This window comes from Schistocerca piceifrons, chromosome 5 (genome assembly GCF_021461385.2).
Source record: "Schistocerca piceifrons isolate TAMUIC-IGC-003096 chromosome 5, iqSchPice1.1, whole genome shotgun sequence".
NCBI classification, from domain to species: Eukaryota; Metazoa; Arthropoda; class Insecta; order Orthoptera; family Acrididae; genus Schistocerca; species Schistocerca piceifrons.
The window spans coordinates 221,164,920-221,186,759 of NC_060142.1; positions in this window are offsets into that span (position 1 = coordinate 221,164,920).

Sequence of the window (21,840 nt, forward strand, 5' to 3'; positions counted from 1 at the left end):
GCATTGTCGACAACAGGTGCGTCACAGACATCTGAAGTGCGACTGAAATGGAGCGATAGCTAAGATACGAACTAAAACATTTTATGTATGACTGCGGTGTTATACGCAATCGCATATTTGCAACATGTGGATCTCGGCTACATAATTCCTAAAGATGCTCCCGTTGGTCGAATGATACACGCAAAATAAAGAGAAAGTTAGATAGCGGCTCTGTAATTTTAATTTACTTTTTATTGTATCCAGTTCTGTCTTAGGACTGTGTTCTTCTGAATGTGCTCTTTACAGCGTGGCCGTAAATGCTGCAGGTTTCCTCGTGAGGCCATTTCATATCATGTTTTTTTCTAATATAACAAGTTTTGTGAAGGACAGTGTCCGTGACATAATCGCATAAACCCCGAAACGGGAATGCTTCTCAACTGCTGAACCTCATTTTCACACTTTGTGCGCTGTAGATAAAAAGTGCGTCACAGAGAGTGACTGAAATGGCACGGCAACGAGAAGTGTGCTCGAAAGCTGAAGTGCGCGGTACAATACAGTTCTTCTGGGTGAAACCTCTAAATTATCTCCAGAGTCACCGTGAAGTTCTGGTGGTCTATGGACCAAATGTAATGTCGCGCCCAGCCGTAGTCACATGGTACCAATACTTTGACCATAGTCCCACAGACCTGAGTGATGCTGACAAGGAGGACAACCATCATTATCGACAAAGGCGACAATGTCACAGAAATGATTCCTACCAAACGCATGTTTCCAGATGAGGAGGATGTTGATAAACAGGTTGTCGTATGGCTGCGCGTCCAAGAAATGGATTTCTCCAGTCGGAAAATTGAACACTAAGTACAACGTCCCGACCGTTGTTTAGAGGACTTGCTGTCTATAATGAAAAAGTTTGTCGTGTACTTGTCACATTGAAGTGCAGAGAGGCATTCAATAAAACTTAATTGGGCTGCCATAAACCCCTCGTACGAATCTAATGCAGTCTTTTGGTTTATATGTCAGCACATTCTGTTGGTTGGTAGTGATTTCCATTTTCCTATGTTTCAAGTCTCACCGATTTTATTGCAAACGGAATCGGCAGTTTGTGGGGGATCTGCGAATTCTGATTTGATCTACTGAATCATACGGGACATTGGCTTTCAGTACCTTTTGAAATGATGACTTAATTCAAAAGACATTTCGTAAGTTTGGTGTTCATCTTGATTGAAGTCGTGAGAATGATGTTATCATCCACAATAACACAAGAGTGTGCGTCATCTGAAAGTAGACTGTTACCGGCACTTTTCACAGTGGCACACTGTTTTAGTTGGTTATGGTAAGTAGGAGCAACAGCGTTAGATGATAATTTAAAGCGTAACAACACGTTTTATTTTATTCTGGACGATAAGCAATAAACATTATACAAAGTACACTACTGGCCATTAAAATTGCTACACCACGAAGATGACGTGCTACAGACGCGAAATTTAACCGAAAGGAAGAAGATGCTGTGATATACTAATGATTAGCTTTTCAGAGTATTCAGACAAGGTTGGTGCGAGACCTATAACGTGCTGACATGAGGAAACTTTCCAACTGATTTCTCATACACAAACAGCAGTTGACCGGCGTTGCTTGGTGAAACGTTGTTGTGATGCCTCGTGTAAGGAGGAGAAATGCGTACCATCACATTTCCGACTTTGATAAAGGTCGGATTGTAGCCTATAGCGATTGCTGTTTATCGTATCGCGACATTGCTGCTCGCGGTGGTGAGACCCAATGACTGTTAGCAGAATATGGAATCGGTCGGCTAAGGAGGGTAATACGGAACGCCGTGCTGGATCCCAACGGCCTCGTATCACTAGCAGTCGAGATGACAGCATGGCTGTAACGGACCGTGCAGCCACGTCTCGATCCCTGAGTCAACAGATGGGTCGTTTGCAAGACAACAACCATCTGCACGAACAGTTCGACGACGTTAGCAGCAGCATGGACTATCAGCGCGGAGACCATGGCTGCGGTTACCCTTGACGCTGCATCACAGACAGGAGCGCCTGCGATGGTGTACTCAACGACGAACCTGAGTGCACCAATGGCAAAACGTCATTTTTTGAGAAGAATCCAGGTTCTGTTTACAGCATCATGATGGTCGCATCCGTGTTTGGCGACATCGCGGTGAACGCACGCTGGAAGCGTGTATTCGTCATCGCCATACTGGCGTATCACCTGGCGTGATGGTATGGGGTGCCATTGGTAACACATCTCGGTCACCTCTTGTTCGCATTGACAGCACTTTGAATAGTGGACGTTACATTTCAGATGTGTTACGACCCGTGGCTCTACCCTTCATTCTATCCCTGCTAACCCCTACATTTCAGCAGGATGACGCACGACCGCATGTTGCAGGTCCTGTACGGGGCTTATTGGATACAGAAAATGTTCGACTGCTGCCCTGGCCAGGACATTCTCCAGATCTGTCACCAATTGAAAACGTCTGGTCGATGGTGGCCGAGCAACTGGCTCGTCGCAATACGCAAGTCACTACTCTTGATGAACTGTGGTATGGTGATAAAGCTGCATGGGCAGATGTTTGACTCAATGCCGAGGCGTATCAAGGCCGTTATTACGGCCAGAGATGGTTGTTCTGGGTACTGATTTCTCAGGATCTAAGCACCCAAATTGCGTGAAAATGTAATCACATGTCAGTTCTAGTATAATGTATTTGTGCAATGAATACCTGTTTATCATCTGCATTTCTTTTTGGTGTAGCAATTTTAATGGCCAGTAGTGCATTTGTTTGTGTTTCAATCCTCAGCATCATCTTAAACGATAAATGATACAGTGGACTTGTTACCGTTGGCAAATAACACAATATAAGTAAAATCACGAGAGCTTTTAATTTGACAAACTGCCAGATGGGGCCACTGCTTTCATGCCAAAGTATTACACAACAAATGATATCAATGGTGAGCATTAATTACAATTGTTTAATTATGGTTTACTACGGTTTGCAGCCATTTTTCATGTTAACGTCGATATTTCCTACATTCTCCTGATGCTAGCGTCTTCGTCCATCGTTCTTGGTTGACCGACTTGTCTTTTACCTCCTTCCGCTTCTTAATATCTTGAATACGTTTATGTTTAGTATATGTCTTAAATGGCGTTGCTGTTGCAAAAATGGTAGTCCGTTTCTTTCCCGTTTTGTGTACTCAACAACTTCGAGCATTGTGTGGACCAAAAATTTGTTACAAATTACAGTCTTAGATTAATAGCCATATTTGTACCATATCTTTGTGCTGCCCAGCGACAGTTGTGTCGTAAACACAAATTTAAAAAATTAAAAGAACTTGGAACGAAAAGTGTACTTAGCGACGAAATAAATGTACAAGAAACTTAAGTCTTTCACCGACCGCATAGGCGGCGAAAATTTTCCTGTTTTGTAGCAAATATTAAATTTAATATTTCTATCAAAGAGTAAACTCCTTAAATGTAATAACTTCTATGCAATTAATCAGGGAGAAGAACGCTCCTAGATAGTTGTTCTCTCCCTCCCTCTTCGCTTGTTTCTAACTATAGGAAGCAGACATATTGTACCACGAAGGCTAGAAGTTGTTAAGATAGCACGTTAAAGTGTATATGCGAGTTTTTTCGATGTACAGTGAGCCCTCGGTCATGTTCCTTGCATTGAATTAATTTTTCTTAAGACGTTTACAGCTCCACAATTTTAGCGGCCGCTGCTTAAACGTACGCCATTAGGCGTCTACAAAGCGAAATCATAGCGGAAGCGCAGAGATCGCCCGCTTTAACATTTAACAAACATTTTTTTCACAGCAATGAGCCTCAGCGGAGAGCAACATTAGTTTTAAGATCTTACTTTTCAGCTTATGCTGAGAGCCAGGATTCGACTAACACATCCTGAATCTGATAGTAAGAAGAGTATTCTTCGAGTATTGTGTGGGTCCAATATTTGAGTCCTTGCTCTGAAAGTACAAATACGCCGAGGCTAATTATAATACTGTTATATTTTCATTTTCAAGTAATATTCTGTAAAGTAAACCAGTCCATTATGTTTGATGATTGTACTGGTCAGCTGCGAGTTACGTTAAAGTAAAACGAATTTTGAAATAATTTTCTAAAATAGTTAAATAACTCTACAGTAAAAAATCATAGTGTTATTTAGATTTCAAGTAAAAATCATTTTACAATGTTTGCATATTGGGGCACACAATTACACTCGTGCGTCTTTTTAAAGACACCGAACAACTGAGAAAAATATAAATACATAAATAAATATACTCTTCCGGAAGAGCCACTTCATCTTCTTCGCTATAAAATGCAGTTTCGCTGAGAAGTGCTCAATGGCAACAAACCGCAGGAGAAATATTTCATTACAATAATAGCACTGTACACATTAGTTAGCGCTGTAGTTTCGGCGAGCAGTGCTGAATGATAACGAACTGCTGCAGAAACATTTCATTACAGTAATGCTCGTATTCACATTAGATACTGTTGCTGTCAGCGAGAATATCTACTCGCTCCCACAAACTGTGGCTTCACATTTCGCAGCAGGTAGTGAGCACAAAGCAACTAGCCGAAGACACAACTCCCACAGCCACGTCAATCAAATGGCGTGATTCCGCCGCCTCCGGAGCGGAATAAAGCTCCCCGCTCAGTGACAACAACTGAGTCTGCTGTTCATTCTAGCGTGCTTACAAGGTAGGAGGCGGTTACCTTTCTATTGACATCTACGCTGTGAGTTCGGATTATGTTTGGTGTTGTCCTCTAGCTGAAATATTCATAGCGTTAACACGGACTTGGCATTTGCACAGGGACCAGCAGTATTACACAGCGTTCATCGTATGTGATTTTGCTATCTGACAGAAGCTTTCGTTGTCCGGCAAACTCATAACCTGTAATGAACTTGTACTCAGTATTTGCCTTCAACTAAATGAAACGAGAACCCCTTTCCCACAAATGGCAACTGTACGAGAACATACACTTCACGACGCTGTACTTTATGAATTGTGCACGATGTTGTACACAGAAAGCTGTTGCGCCTTGTGCCTCCTACTTTTGTCACTCTCAACTAGAATCAATTGTGAATGTTCACAATAGATACTTTTGTCACAACGAAATATACTTTGAAGTCATCATCTTCTATTTTCGTACTCCTAGCCGTTACACCATATCGTCGGCGAATGTCTTGCCAAGGACGCAGAAGTGCGTTCGCTGGACATTAGAGCGCATCCCAAAGTGTTTTATAGCCCCCAAAAGACAAGATGTCATCAAAAGGAATAAAAATGATTATTATACATGCGACATAAAGTGATAGGGTAGCAGTGATGTTCTATGTCACGTTGCAGCGATGACGAAATTAAGCTTCTAGCTTTATTACTCGAGAGCCTTAGGTAACGAAATGGTGCTATTTTTTTTATTCCTGTGACAAACAGTAGCATACTTATTGTCATATTCAGTCACTATAGAACTGTATACTAATTAAACTATCGACAGCAAAACGCAAAATTATTTACATTATGAAAATCCTATGAAAAGCTTTTTAAAATTGAGTCAAGCTAATAGTAATAGAGGCCAAAGATAAATGAAAAAGCACATTCACAGCTTCTGGAATACTGAACATAAACATAAGTTTTTGTTATGATATGGCTACATGTTGAAAATTTCCACTTCATAGAGGCCTTGTTCCAACAAGAAAGAACCTACAATAGTCTAATTGTTCGGAGCCAGAATCATAATGACGCACACACAGCTCGTGGATATTTCACAAAATATAACTTGAATCATGGACCATGGACCTTCCAGAGGTAGGGTAGCTAACGTGCATCAACAATACAGATAGCCGTACCGTTGGTGTATCTGCAGGGAGGCGAAACTAATCTAAGATTCTCGAAGAGGGGAATCAGAATTTTCAGTAAATGTAGGGGGCACAATCTAGGTTACTCACTGATCTGGTCTTGAAACATTAGGCAATATGACCTTACTATGCTGGTACTATGACCAGATGAAAGCAATGGTAAACAACAGCCATTAATTCTCCAGGGCATACAACTTTGCTGTATGCCTTAGCGATGATAACATCGTACTGGGCAAAATATTCCGAAGGTAAGCTATTCCCCAATTAGACTCTCCAGGCAAGGAATGCACACATGGATGTCGCAGTCAAGAAAAATGTGAGTAGCATTCTAGAGGTGGTGCCGTGGAATGTTAGATCTTCTTAAAAGGGTAGCAGGTTTACAAAACTGAAAAAAGAAATGAATAGGTTGAAGTTAGATATAGTGGGAATTAGTGAATTGTAATGGCAGGAAAACCAAGACTTCTGGTCAGGTGAGTACAGGGCTATAAATACAAAATCAAATAGGGGTAGTTCAGGAGCAGGTTTAATACTGAAGAAGAAGATAGGAATGCAAGTAAACTTCTACGAAGAGCATAGTGAACACATAATGGTAGCCAGGATGGACACGAGCGTAATATCCGCCGCAGTGATACAAGTTTGTATGGCAACTCCACAGATGATGAAGAAATTGACGAATTGTTTGATAGGTACGGGAGGCGAAAATTTGTGATAGGTTCAAATGGTTCAAAAATGGCTGGTTCAAATGGCTCTGAGTACTATGGGACTTAACTTCTGTGGTCATCAGTCCCCTAGAACTACTTAAACCTAACTAACCTAGGGACATCACACACATCCATGCCCGAAGCAGGATTCGAACCTGCGACCGTAGTGGTCACGCGGTTCCAGACTGAAGCGCCTTTAACCGCACGGCCACACCGGCCGGCGTGATAGGTGACTGGAATTCGATTTTAAATAAAGGAAAAGAAAGAAAAATAGTGGTAGAACAAGGGATGGCAGAAACGAAAGAAATGGGAAGCCACCTAATAGGATTTTGCACAGATTGTAATTTAATCATCGCCAATAATTTGTTTAAAAGTAACGGAAGAACCCTACGTACGTGGAAGACACCTCAGCAAACAGAAAGGTTTCAAATAGATTACATAATGATTAGACAGACATTCCGAAACAAGACTAGAACTGTAAAATACTTCCAGTGGGAGATAACAACTTAAACTATAAATTTATTGGTTATGAACTGCAGATTAAAACTGAAGACGTTACAGAGAGGTAGGTAATTAAAAAGATGAGACCTGGAGAAGTTGACAGTACTGGTGGCTGTTGAGAGTTTCAAAGGTAGCACGAGACAACGATTGACAGGGGAAGGAAAACTATAGAAAACGAATGGGTACCCTTGAGAAATAAAACAGTGAAGACAGCAGAGGATCAAATAGGGAAAAATACAAAGTGCAGGATCCTAGGATCCGTGAGGTATCGAATCTAACTTAGGAAAGCGGAAAATATAAAAAATAAGCATGCAAATGGGAATACTGCAAATCAAGAAAGGCTAGAGAACAAATGCAAGAGTGCAGAAGCTTCCCTGAGTAGGGCAATGATCGATTCCACGTGTAGAAAAATTAAACAGACCTTTGCAGAGAAGAGCAGAAGCTATATGAATATCAAGATGATAGACCACTACAAAGTAGAAAAGATAAAGCTGAAGGGTGGAAGGAACATAAAGCTGTGCTGTAGAAGGAATTGGATTTCGTGATAATGTTACAGAAAAAGAAGAGAAAGTAGATGAAGAAATATGATAATGCGAGATAACCTGACAGAGTATTAAAAGACCTAAGTGAAAACAATGCCCGTGGGGTATATGACATTCCTTCAGAATTACTGAAATACTCCATCGAGCCCATGACGAACCTGTTCCATCTAGAGTGAAATATCTTCAGACTTGAAGGTAAATATAATCACTTCAGTTCCGAAGAGAAAGTTGCTGCCATGCGTGCATGTTAGCTAACTGTCCGTTCAGTAAGTGAAGCATGCAAAAATAATGACGTAAATTATCTACGAAAATGGGAAAACTGGTGGGAGGCGATCATGGAGAAGCTCTGTTTAGGTTCCGCAGAAATGTAGAAACACGTGAGGCAATACTGACCCAACAGCTTACCGTGGGAGATAGGTTAAAGAAAGGTAAATCCGTGTTTATAGCAATTGTAGATTTAGAGAAAGCTTTTGAAAGTGTTGAATGGGATCTACTCTTTGAAATTCTGAAGGTAGCAGGGTAAAATGCAGGGAGCCGAGCCGGCTGCGGTGATCTAGCGGTTCTAGGCGCTCAGTCCGGAACCGCGCGACTGCTACGGTCGCAGGTTCGAATCCTGCCTCGGGCATGGATGTGTGTGATGTCCTTAGGTTAGTTAGGTTTAAGTAGTTCTAAGTTCTAGGGGACTGATGACCACAGATAGTGCTCAGAGCCATTTGAACCATTTGAACCAGGGAGCCAAATGAAGGAATTTGGAGAGGGAGTTGAAGTTCAGAAAACACAAATAATAACAATGAGAATTGCCAGTGGCAGTGTAATTCAGTCAGAGACAGCAAAGGACTTGACAAAAACAAGGGCTCCATCGATAGGACGCATCCTGAGGCACCAAGCAGTCGACAGTGTGGTAAAGGATGAAGGTATGTGCGGCCAAGGCTTGACATAGTAAGCTGGAGAAAATAAATACAGGTTGCTACTGTTGTTTGGCGATGAAGATGTTTGTACAGGGAAGCGTAGTGTAGAAAGCTGCGGATACCAAGCAACAACTTATAAACATGTAAAATTCCTAACATCATCACTGGACACACATATGCCAGAGCACAGTCCTCGAAAGTCAAATATAATGGCAAATAAAAGAAAGAAAAGGCGAAATCGTAAATTATTTGTATCAGTTAGTGATGTGTAAGTATCTGGTATTTCTTGAGATTCATTAGAACCAAAGTTTGAATAATACCAAACATATCACAATGGGCGCAATATTAAAATTTTTTGAAATGGGTTACTATTAAGTAAGATCACTTTGATCCGGGCTGAAACTTTCAAACTGTAGTGGCAGGAAAAGTCAGAACAAAAATAAATGTCCTTAGTCAGTTAGGAGATACGCATATCGAAAAAGCACCTATTTCATGAAGTCAACGAAAATATAATTATATTAGATTTTTGAACTGCAATTAGCTTGTTTGGGATAGGAGAACTTTATGACGTTGTGAAGTCATAATCCACTCTCACAGTATGTGGGCTGGTCAGAAACATCTACTAATGTAACTGATTAACATCCGACTTTGGAAAACAATAACATTTATACCACATAGTACAATTCCTACTGTAATTTTCACAGTGTTTAACTTGTTCGGTATCACCACAACTCGCGTAGTATAAAAATACACTTCGCCCTTTTTTGCCTCACATGTGACATCGGCGAAATCGCAGTTTGACAGTCAACGTTCACTTTTTATATGATGAACTGTTTATCTGTTTTCATCGCCACTTTCGCAGTGTTGTACGCAAAACCATATTTGACTGTATATAAAAATTATGAAACTCATCTGTTTCTTGCCACGCAACACAAGCAAATTCAGTACAGACAAGCAAAAATCACTGGTTTCACGCGTATTCGTTGTCAGCTTAGCCTCCAGCATCTGATGAGTCTCACACTATTTGACTGAGTCCGATACATTCTTCACATAATGTCCATGGCTATATTGAATACATATGGTACTCGAAATTTTAGCAGTCGAAGTATTTGGCACCCTTTGCATTCTGCCACAACGCCGACCCTCTACTCCTGTGTATTGACGCAGAATCTCACAGGCAGACACTCTGGTCCCTTCTGATGCATCGATAGTGAAAATCTCTGTCTCACTTTCGTTAGTTCTGTGTCGGTAAATTATATGGCCAAGAAATACAGTCAGACATCTACAGAAACGTAACGCATTAATTAGTTTATTTACAATATGTACATTTAATAATTGAAATATACGAGTACATGCATGTTTAGAAAAAACAGAACACCTTGAACGACTGGTGATAGGACGTTCACAATCAGAGGATATGTACATTAGAATGTTCTATAGAAATGATCAGCATTTCAGTCACCTCGATTCACGATGTGTCTTGTTTCCTAGTAGGCACAGGGTTCGCCACGGGCCCCGATAACTTGTTCGATGCATGACAACGTCGACATGTGTAAGGCGAGAATGACGTCCCTTAGTATAGCCATCCATGCTGCATTCGCCTTGTTCCAAAATTCATTTGTGATCGTCAGCATTGGGTTACACCACTGCACCCGTCGTTTCACCATATCCAACACATTTTCGATTGGCGGAAAGTCAAGTGATTCGGCGGACCAGGGAAAAAGGCTGACATGTTGTGACGCCAATAAGCCACCTATTCGTGCAGCGACATGTGGTATCGTGCACAAACGGTATGGCTACGGGTCGCAAGATGTCATTCACGTAGGTCATACTGGTTACAGTGCCCTGGACACGCACCAGCTGTGATCTCTGGTTGTATCCAATAGCATCTAGCACCATAAGGTCTTAACTTGGCATTGTATGTCTTGTGCGAATGCAGTAACTCTGATGTCGCTCCCTCTGTCTGCGGCGAACCAAAATACGGCCATAACTTTCCAACAAACAAAATTTGGATTTGTCCGAAAACACTATCTGATTCCATTATTGTCCCCAGCGATGTCGCTCCATACACGGTTTCCGTTTAGCATATTTCTTCACATTCGTCAAAGGTTGGCGGACAAGTGGATGACGTGCACTTAACCCATGCCGTAATAAACGGCGGTGGACTGTCATCTCTGAGAGCGTACGATGTGTTACATCGACGTAGCACGATGCTACTAAGCATTACTACTTCCCTGTGTCTTATCGAATTGATTTAGCATTAAAAATTATTTGCTTCTATCAAGAACATAACCTGTGTATAATAGAGCACACCTGAAGAATCCACAGAACTTCAAAGTTACGTACTCTATCTTTCATGGACTATTCTACACACACCCATCCCACTGCAGAAACACTTTGTCCCACATTAGCAGCAATTTCCCAGATGGATGCATCATATTCTCTCATGTCAATAATGCGTCCTCTCGCAAATTCACTGATTTGACGGTACAGTTCGCGCATATGTCTGCCAGGCATCCTGCATGTCTGCTCACGTCACGCTGAACTATTACTTTCGGTTTATAGCGACAACGAGAGCCGCAGGCACGTTTTACCAGTAGGTGGCGTTGCGCCGCGATATCGATGCTGTCCTTGAATACGCGACCGACATGGTTCAAACGCTAATCAGTTCTGTACAACATACCAATGTACATGTGCTGTGAATACGATCATCCTATCTCTAATCGTTCTAGGTGTTCTGTTTTTTTTCTGAACATGAGCGTACGTAACTTTGAAGTTCTGTGGGTTCTTCAGGTGTGCTCTGTTATACAAAGGTAATGTTCTTGATAGAAGCAAATAATTTTTAATGCTAAATCAATTCGATAAGACACTGGGAAGTAGTAATGCTTAGTAGCATCGTGCTACGTCGATGTATTTTCTCACCGCAGTCTTCCTTACTAAAGTTCATTTAAGTCTGCAGATCCTTTGAATCTGGAGCGAAGCTCTGAGTGCAGCTGTTTAGAAAGAGATACTGGTCCAGTCAGAGTCACGGACAGAGAAGTCATGTGAATTCAGCGTGCTCTTGGTGGCGTGTATTCGTGGCGCCCCACATCGGAGACGGCGAGTGACAGGAGATTGGGTTTGCCGGTGGGAAGCTCGCAGGAGATTTAAATGTGACATCTCCCATTTAGCCGTGTGCGTCACGCGATGTGACGGGCGCACTGGAGGAAGATTCCGTCGGTACCGCAGTTATACTCATTACGTCTAGTAAAGTTAGCACAAAATTTTACATGAAATTAATACACTGCACATCCAAAAATAAACTTGTTACCAATAAATGCACAGCATAATACAATAAGAGTGGTGCAGAATTTGCTATTGAAAAAAAATGTGATCTTGTAAAGATAGTGATAATGGTTCCATATTGAAGAGATGGATGTGAAGAAAGAGAGAGAATATCAGTCTGATTTGCCAATTTCTCCACATCTTGCACGTTCCATATTGAAGAGATGGAAACAGAGAGAAAGGGATAATATTACTCTGAATCGCAAATTTCTCCACAACGTGCAGGTATTCACGCAACTTCGTGAGTAATCAGAAAGTAGACAATTCGTGTTATGTAAATACGGAGGAAGGGTAAGAACATGTAATGTCTAAAGTGTAGTTTGGTCCAACCTCTGAAAATGGCAGTTGCGTTTGTAACAACGTGCAAAACTGAACATTCAATGCCTCAAGTTACTAATACATCTTTACCATATTAAAAAGCTTCTGTTGCAAGGCGAGCAGAGGTGAAGGGACGGTAGGAGGTAGAAATACAAATACTTATGAAAATTCAATAGAAATTTTTAAGTAATCTATTTAAAAACAACAGCAAAACAAGCCATAAGAAAATAAATCAGGAGTACATTTCTGGGACAGAAATAACGCTATCCCTGTGAAAAAATATACACGCTGAATAAAAGCGAGGAAGGAGGGGAGGGGGGCTTCCAGAAACATTTATGTGTTACAGTTATGCAAAAGATCTTGAACCACCTCATGCTGCATGTTGAGAACTGTCTATCTTAACTATCATTATGAGATGTTAATAAATAAAGGAGTGTTGTGTTACATCAGGGTACCTCGCTCGTTTCGTGAAATGAATACTGATCTACTTGTTGATTCATATCTTTCTGAAGTACCAGGCCCATTCTTCAGATAGCGTGCTGTAGACAGGCTGAATAAATTCACTAACAGCAGTTTAACAAACCATATATACCACAAGCGTGCTAGCAACTTCGATTTAATGGGAAAAATTAAGGAAGGAATTAATGATTACTAACGTTTCTTGTGACGTATCAGATGATGTAAACTGTATGGTATTGTAGAATTAAGTGCCTCTTCATACCCGGACTTTCATTTCCATCAGCCTCCATAATTTTCAATTTTTGTTTTGTAAATAGTCACTTTATCTAATTATTGTGTAATTTGCTACTTACGTTTCTCTATGAGTCACCATATGTTCATACTTTCAAGGTAGTTCTGAAATGCTATTGTTGTATGACACATGTATGCTGTGGCGCGCTCTATATTGATCACGCTCGTGGCGAGTGAGTGATCTTCACTCTTGGTCGAGAGGTGGCATCTTTAACGGTTGTCACCAGGAGGCAGCCAGCAGATGCATGTATATAGAGGCGCACGTTCACGGGCAGAGCTGCCTCTTCCTATCGTCCCATCTGCCTCACCTCCGTCTTCAGTAAGGTCTCTGAATCAATCCTCTCCCACCGTATCCATCAGCACCTTACTCAACACCACCTCCTGCCCCTTACCCAGTGTGGCTTCCCACCCTCCTCGACTCCTAAACCTCGTTCACCTTCTGTCCCTCCACCTCAACTCCAATTGCTCCGCCATTTTTGTTTCCCTTGACCTCCAAAATGCCTACGCCCTGCCTATCAATTTTGTCCGTCTGGTCCCTCCTTTCGCACCGTACTTCCTATGTCACCCTCCACAACACCAACTCCCGTATCTTTTATCCCACAGCTGGCGTCCCCCAGGGTTCTGTCCTCTCCCCTCTCCTTTATCTCTTGTATACGGCTGATATGCCCAAGCCACCCCCACCAGTCCACCTTCTCCAGTATGCTGATGACACCGCCTTCCTGGCTCTCTATCCTACCCTTCAACGGTCCCAACGTACCCTCCCAACGTAACCAGTTCACCGCTTGGTGTAACCAGTGGTTCCTCCGTCTCAACCCCTCCAAAATCCAGGCAATCATCATAGGCCGCACCACTCGCTCCTTTCGCCTCCATGATTTCTACCTCACCCTTTATGGTCGTCCCATCCAGCTCACCCCCACCCTGCCATACCTTGGCCTCACCCTCGACCGACACCTCACCTGGACCCCTCATCTCCAGACCATTCAGCAGAAAGCCCATTCCTGCCTCCGCCTTCTGAAACTCCTGTCTGGCCAGAGATGGGGGTTGCATCCTTTTACCATCCTCCACACCTACAAATCCCTCATCTGTCCTATCCTTTGTTATGCCAGTGTTTAGTGGATCTCCACCCCCACCTGCTTTTACAAGGCCCTCCAAATCCTCGAACGCCATGCGATCTGCCTTGCCTTCCGTATCCGTCTTCCTTCCTCCATACGGCTCCTATCTGAACTGATCCCCTTCCCCCACCTCCTCCTGTTCCTCCAACATCTCCGCATCCTTTACATTGTCTGCAGGCTTGATCCCCCCCACCCTCTGGTTTCCTCCTTCCTATCCATCCCCCGCCCATTGCTGCACCTCTATCGCTGTATCCCTCCATCTCTCCACCTCCACACCCTCCATCTCCTTCATCAGGGCAATGTCCAGTGCCTCCCCCTCCCGGATGACGAACTTCGCCACGACATCTACCCTTCCTTCCAACTATAACCTGGCCTTGTTCCCCCCCCCCCTCCCCAGGGCCTCCTTTTTCCTCTCCCCTTCTTCTCCCAGAGCGGATTTTCCTCCGTCCCCCCCCCATAGACCCTGCACTCCATACTTGCCTCTTTCCTTCCCACATCCCTCCCTACCTGGCCCTCTTCAGTGCGATCCCCGCCCATCTCCCCCCTCTCTTCCCCTCCCTTCCAGTCTCCCTCATCTCCTTGCACCTGGCAGATTCTCCGTTTTGATCATCGTCAGTGTGCCACGTCAGTGTTGTGTTTAGTGCTGTTTCTCCTGTGTGTCAAGAGGTGTGATTTTAATTGTGTACTGCCTTGAGGTTCGCCGTCAGTGTTTGTTATGTGCTACACCATCCGTCGATACTTTTTATGCTCCAGTCATACTGTGCCTTGTGTTCTTTTAATTGTCGCAGTGTGTGGCTTTTTGTGTGCACTACTTTTAAACAGTTTTTTATCTCCATTTTACAGTGGCCCCTTTTTTTGTCTATTCCCTTCCATGATGTTTCCCCCTTTTTTATATCTATGTTTGCCATTTTCTCTCCTTTGATATTTTTAAATGTCTGCTATTGTTTGTTCTATGTCTTTCGGCTGAAGAGCAGCGCATATGCTGCTGCCAGCCCTCCCCGATGGGAAAAAAAATAAAGAGAAAATACGGGCAGAGCTCACTGGTGACAGTGCTCTTGGAGCAGTAACAAGTGGTAGTGCTACGGTATGCAAGCAGTATGAGCGCAATGTCCTCTGCAAGAACTCTCACCTGGATTTCCGTGTTTGGCTTAGTACACTAGACGGCAGTGCAGCGTAGAGCGCATTTCACAGCCGGCAGTAAGCAACAAAGCTCAGTCTCCTGTGAAGAGGCGTGAGTTTTTCGTGATGGTACGCTAGCCAGAGGCATAACGGACGAGTTCACCTCTACAGTGATGCGGCTTCGCAGGAGCCGTTGCGAAACCGGCACGCCGGGAGGGTCGTATAATTAATCTTATACTCTCTCTTGTTGTGGTTCGTACTCGTCTTTTGGAGACCGTAAGACGCACTTTCTAATAATCCGGTCAAAGGCTTTTTCGATGTCAGTGAAAGCAAACATGTGCTTCTAAATTGACTTCTCGTCGTTTATCTAAGATTCTCCTGATGCCAAAAATATCACCACTGAATGAACGTCCTTTCCTACACCAACTTTGCTCTTCTCCCATACATGCATCTATTGCTACTTTCAAGCGATTATTTATTGTTTTTGAGTAAGCTTTAATGATCCATCTGACCTATACCTGTCTGTCATATGCGTTTCTTCGGCTCCTTTTCCAGTCTTTAAGAGTTTGATAACTTCTCCAGCATTCATTAAATAAATTTAACAGTTTTAGTTCACATGGTGCTCCCTCTACACTTTTTAAGTACAGCATTTATTCCACATGGGCCACAATATGCACGATTTTTCAATCTCCAAAACCTGTTGAATATCATCTACAGTTATTAAATCACCTGTTTGCTATAACTGGTTGTTGAATACTCTGTATTTATTAGAGCAGCTTCAAAATACCATAAACTCTTATAATGTTGTACCTACTGTTTTTCATTAATTACATTAATCCTAGCACTATCTTCTTCTGACTGCTTTAAGTTCTTTAACATTTTATAGTCAAATGTATATCATGCTCGATGTTTGTGATTAATTTGTCTCGCGAGTCTTGATGTGATTTCCTTATTACCTGCTATTCATTACACTGCTGCTCTGTTTCTTCTGTACTCTTTTGTAGCAGTCGTTGATAAACCTTTTGTTTTTCCTCCACATTCTCTTTAAATTCTGTATTCCACATTTTAAGTCCTCTTCTCCTTAATTTCTCACCAACTGCTTCAAAAACTGCTCTCTTTGTACAGTCTCTTATACTGCTACACATTGTTTCAACATCATCCACAATTGGAACTGTTACTAAGCATTCTTGCAGTTTTTAATACTCTCTATCTGTAATACTCTCTATCTGTAGTAAATATACTGTGAACACTTCTTCTGTGGAAACTAGCTTTCTTTTAGCAAATTTCTTCCGTCTTCCTATTAAAGCTACTGTTCCAATTGGGAAAAAGTGCTCTGAGTATGTATTTATTCATTTATATGCCGTTACCTGTTACACTTCAAATCTCTTTCTTGACTTTACGACAAAACAGTATATTGATTTGAAACCTCGTACAGGGTTTTTATAAATCTAGTTTGATTTCAGTGTAATAAATACCGTTATCAGTGCTCCTGCTGTTTGTGGAACCATCTAAAATTCTAATAAGTGATTTGAGTGATTCCTTTCACGTAAAACTACAGCTTTCCGGCAGGCTTTGCGTGCCGTCCGTGGTGGCCACGCGGTTAAAGGCGCTACAGTCTGGAACCGCGCGACCGATACGGTCGCAGGTTCGCATCCTGCCTCGGGCATGGATGTGTGTGATGTCATTAGGTTAGTTAGGTTTAAGTAGTTCTAAGTACTAGGGGACTGATGACCTTAGAAGTTAAGTCCCATAGTGCTCAGAGCCAGCCAGGCTTTGCGTGTTCTGTCTACCAGAACATATTTTCCGAAATTCAAATTGTCCAGAAAATGTAAAAATAAGTTAAATCAATTTTACTGAAACGGTATCGTCATACATTACCCAGCTTTCATTGCACCCTACGTTTCTGGCCAGTCTTAGCTCGTCATGGATCTTGCCCTTGTGCTTGTGGCCAACAAGCCATTAACCAATAGCCACTAGCTTACTTTTTTTTTAACGCAAAGAGCTTTGACATTTTGTTCGTTAATCTTAGCAGTAATAACTACACTACTGGCCATTAAAATTGCTACACCTCGAAGATGACGTGCTACAGACTCGAAATTTAATCGACAGGAAGAAGATGCTGTGATACGCAAATGATTTGCTTTTCTGAGCAGTCACACAAGGTTGGCGCCAGTGGCGACACCGACAACGTGCTGACATGAAGAACGTTGCCAAACGATTTCTCATACACAAACGGTAGTTGACAGGCGTTACCTGGTGAAACGTTGTTGTGATGCCTCGTGTAAGGAGGAAAAATGCGTACCATCATGTCTCCGACTTTGATAAAGATCTGATTGTAGCCTATCGCGATTGCGGTTTATCGTATCGCGACATTGCTGCTCGCGTTGGTTGAGATCCAATTACCGTTAGCAGAATATGGAATCGGTGAGTTCTGGAGGGTAATACGGAACGCCGTGCTGGATCCCAACGGCCTCGTATCACTAGCAGTCGAGATGACAGGTATCTTATCCGCATGGCTGAAGCGGATCGTGCAGCTACGTCTCGATCCCTGAGTCAACAGATGGGGACGTTTGCAAGACAACAACACGAACACTTCGACGACGTCTGCAGCAGCATGGACTATCAGCTCGGATACCATGGCCGCGGTTACCCTTGACGCTGCATCACAGACAAGAGCGCCTGCGATGGCGTACTCAACGCCGAACTTGGGTGCACGAATGGCAAAACGTCATTTTTTTCGGATGAATCCAGGTTCTGTTTACAGCATCACGATAGCCGCATCTTGTCTGACGACATCGCGGTGAACGCACAGTGGAAGCGTGTATTCGTCCACGCCATACTGGCGTATCACCCGTCGTTATGGTATGGGGTGCCATTGGTTAGACGTCTCGATCACCTCTTGTTCGCACTGACGGCACTTTGATTAGTGGACGTTACATTTCAGATGTGTTACGACCCGTGGCTCTACCCTTCACTCGATCCCTGCCAGAACCCTACATTTCAGCAAGATAATGCACGACCGCATGTTGCAGGTCCTGTACGCGCCTTTCTGGATACAGAAAATGTTCGACTGCTGCCCTGGCCAGCACATTCTGCAGCAGATCCCTCACCAACTGAAAACGTCTGATCAATGGTGGCCGAGGAACTGGCTCGTCACAATACCCCAGTCACCACTGTTGATGTACTGTGGTATCGTGTTGAAGCTGCATGGGCAGCTGCACCTGTACACGCCATCCAAGTTGTGTTTGACTCAATGCCCAGGCGTATCAAGGCCGTTATTACGGCCAGAGGCGGTTGTTCTGGGTACTGATTTCTCAGGATCTATGCACTTAAATTGTGTGAAAATGTAATCACATGTCAGTTCTAGTATACCCGTTTATACCCGTTTATCATCTGCATTTCATCTTGGTGTAGCAATTTTAATGGCCAGTAGTGTAGTATTTCTGCTGAACATGAACGATTCAGTTAATGAAAAAACTTAGTTGTCACTGACCCACTCAGACGTACTTCCGTCTACGAGTGTTGGTCCAGGAACGTTTACAAGAAAATTACCTGAAGGGTGAAAGTCAAATGTGAAAGGTCGAAGTGATGTACTGCCCGAACTAAAACTGTGATGACAGGTCTTAAGTTGCTTCTGTTGGTGAGCTCATTGCACGTGGAAGGCAAGGCAGCAGGTTCGAGCCTCGATCTTATATACAGACAGAAAGTTCCACAGCACTCCAACTCCGCAATGGAGTGAAACATTCACGATCAGAGAACGAAAACTTTTGTGGATCAATTGGTATGAGACAGAGATGCATGTCGATTTAACTGCAGATATTGTGAGCTTAGGTATCTTGATGTACACCTATTGCAGTGTGCTAGTTGCTTTTTCTCCGCGTCCAACAGCCATCCCGCAAATGCGTCAAATAATTTTCTATCTTCTATATTGTCGTAATGGTACCACTGAGTGGGTTATGCCTGTCTGCATAGATTAAACCGCTTGTGTCCACGTGTCCGCATTTCAACACTTGACATGCTGCCGAGGCACAAATAAGCAGTAATGGCTTGCTCTTGTTACACTCATTTGGAGGTACTATCCCACCTAAAAGCATACTACTCGCAATAGATATAATTATGAGTCTAAAAATGAAGAAATAATGATTTAATGTGTTCAATACAGTGTCCTCAGTCAACAATAAAAATCTCTCCACTTATACCCCAAACACCCTGTATACAGAGATACTTAAATTGCTGGCATGTGAACAGGAAAAATACAGCTGAAGTGACAGCTAGACGTTAGAATAATAACTACAGCTGAAGGAGCACACAATACGACAGATATAACGCAAGTACAGGCAAAAATGCATTCCAGAAAATAACGTAGGTAATTTGCACAAAAAAGAGAGCAAAAATTGCAAAAGAGAAGTTGGATAATTTGTTCTGTTGTAGCCTCGGCGTATTTGTTCTTTCAGAGCGTTGTTGTTGTTGTGGTCTTCAGTCCTGAGACTGGTTTGATGCAGCTCTTCATGCTACTCTATCCTGTGAAAGCTTCTTCATCTCCCAGTACCTACTGCAACCTACATCCTTTTGAATCTGCTTAGTGTATTCATCTCTTGGTCTACCTCTACGATTTTTACCCTCCACGCTGCCCTCCAATACAAAATTGGTGATCCCTTGATGCCTCAGAACATGTCCTACCAACCGATTCCTTCTCCTAGTCAAGTTGTGCAACAAACTTCTCTTCTCCCCAATCCTATTCAGTACCTCCTCATTAGTTATGTGATCTATCCATCTAATCTTCAGCATTCATCTGTAGCACCACATCTCGAAAGCTTCCATTCTGTTCTTGTCAAAACTATTTATTGTCCATGTTTCGCTTCCATACATGGCCAAACTCCATACGAATACTTTCAGAAATGACTTCCTGACACCTAAATTTATACTCGATGATAACAAATTTCTCTTCTTCAGAAACGCCTTCCTTGCCATTGTCAGTCTACATTTTATATCCTCTCTATTTCGACCATCACCAGTTATTAGCAAAACTCATTTACTACTTTAAGTGTCTCATTTCCTAATCTAATACCCTCAGCATCACCCGACTTAATTCGACTGCATTCCATTACCCTCGTTTTGTTTTTGTTGATGTTCATCTTATATTCTCCTTTCAAGACACTATCCATTCCGTTCAACTGCTCTTCCAAGTCCTTTGCTGTCTCTGACAGAATTACAAAGTCATCGCCAAACCTCAAAGTTTTTATTTCTTCTCCATGGATTTTAATACCTACTCCGAATTTTCTTTTGTTTCCCTCACTGATTGCTCAATATACAGATTGAATAACATCGGGGATAGGCTACAACCCTATCTCACTCCCTTCCCAACCACTGCTTCCCTTTCATGTTCCTCGACTCTTATAACTGCCATCTAGTTTCTGTATAAATTATAAATAGCCTTTCGCTCCCTGTATTTTACCCCTGTCATCCTCAGAATTTGAAAGAGAGTATTCCAGTCAAAAGCTTTCTCTAAGTCTACAAATGCAAGAAACGTAGGTTTGCCTTTCCTTAATCTAGCTTCTAAGATACGTCGTAGGGTCAGTATTGCCTCACATGTTCCAGTATTTCTACGGAATCCAAACTGATCTTCCCCGAGGTCGGCTTCTACTAGTCTTTCCATTCGTCTGTAAAGAATTCGCGTTAGTATATTGCAGCTGTGACTTGTTAAACTGATTGTTCGGTAATTTTCACATCTGTCAACACCTGATTTCTTAGGGATTGGAATTATTATATTCTTCTTGAAGTCTGAGGGTATTTCGCCTGTCTCATACATCTTGATCACAAGATGGTAGAGTTTTGTTAGAACTGGCTCTCCCAAGGCTATCAGTAGTTCTAATGGAATGTTGTCTACTCCCGGGGATTTGTTTCGACTCAGGTGTTTCAGTGCTCTGTCAAACTTTTCACGCAGTATCATATCTCCCATTTCATCTTCATCTACATCCTCTTCCATTTCCATAATATTGTCCTCAAGTACATCGCCCTTGTATAGACCCTCTATATACTCCTTCCGCCTTTCTGCTTTCCCTTCTTTGCTTAGAGCTGGGTTTCCATCTGAGCTCTTGATATTCATACAAGTGGTTCTCTTTTCTCCAAAGGTCTCTTTAATTTTGCTGTAGGCAATATCTATCTTACCCCTAGTGAGCTAAGCCTCTACATCCTTACATTTGTCCTCTAGCCATCCCTGCTTAGCCATTTTGCACTTCCTGTTGATCTCATTTTTGAGACGTTTGTATTCCTTTTTGCCTGCTTCATTTACTGCATTTTTATATTTTCTCCTTTCATCAATTAAATTAAATATTTCTTTTGTTACCCATGGATTTCTACTAGCCCTCGTCTTTTTACCTACTTGATTCTCTGCTGCCTTCACTACTTCATCCCTCAAAGCTACCCATTCTTCTTCTACTGTGTTTCTTTCCCCCATTCCTGTCAATTGTTCCCCTATGCTCACCCTGTAACTCTGTACAACCTCTGGTTTAGTCAGTTTATCCAGGTCCCATCTCCTTATATTCCCACCTTTTTGCAGTTTCTTCAGTTTTAAACTACAGTTCATAACCAACAGATTGTGGTCAAGTCCACATATGCCCCTGGAAATGTCTTACAATTTAAAACCTGGTTCCTAAATCTCTGTCTTACCATTATACAATCTATCTGAAACCTGTCAGTATCTCCAGGTTTCTTCCA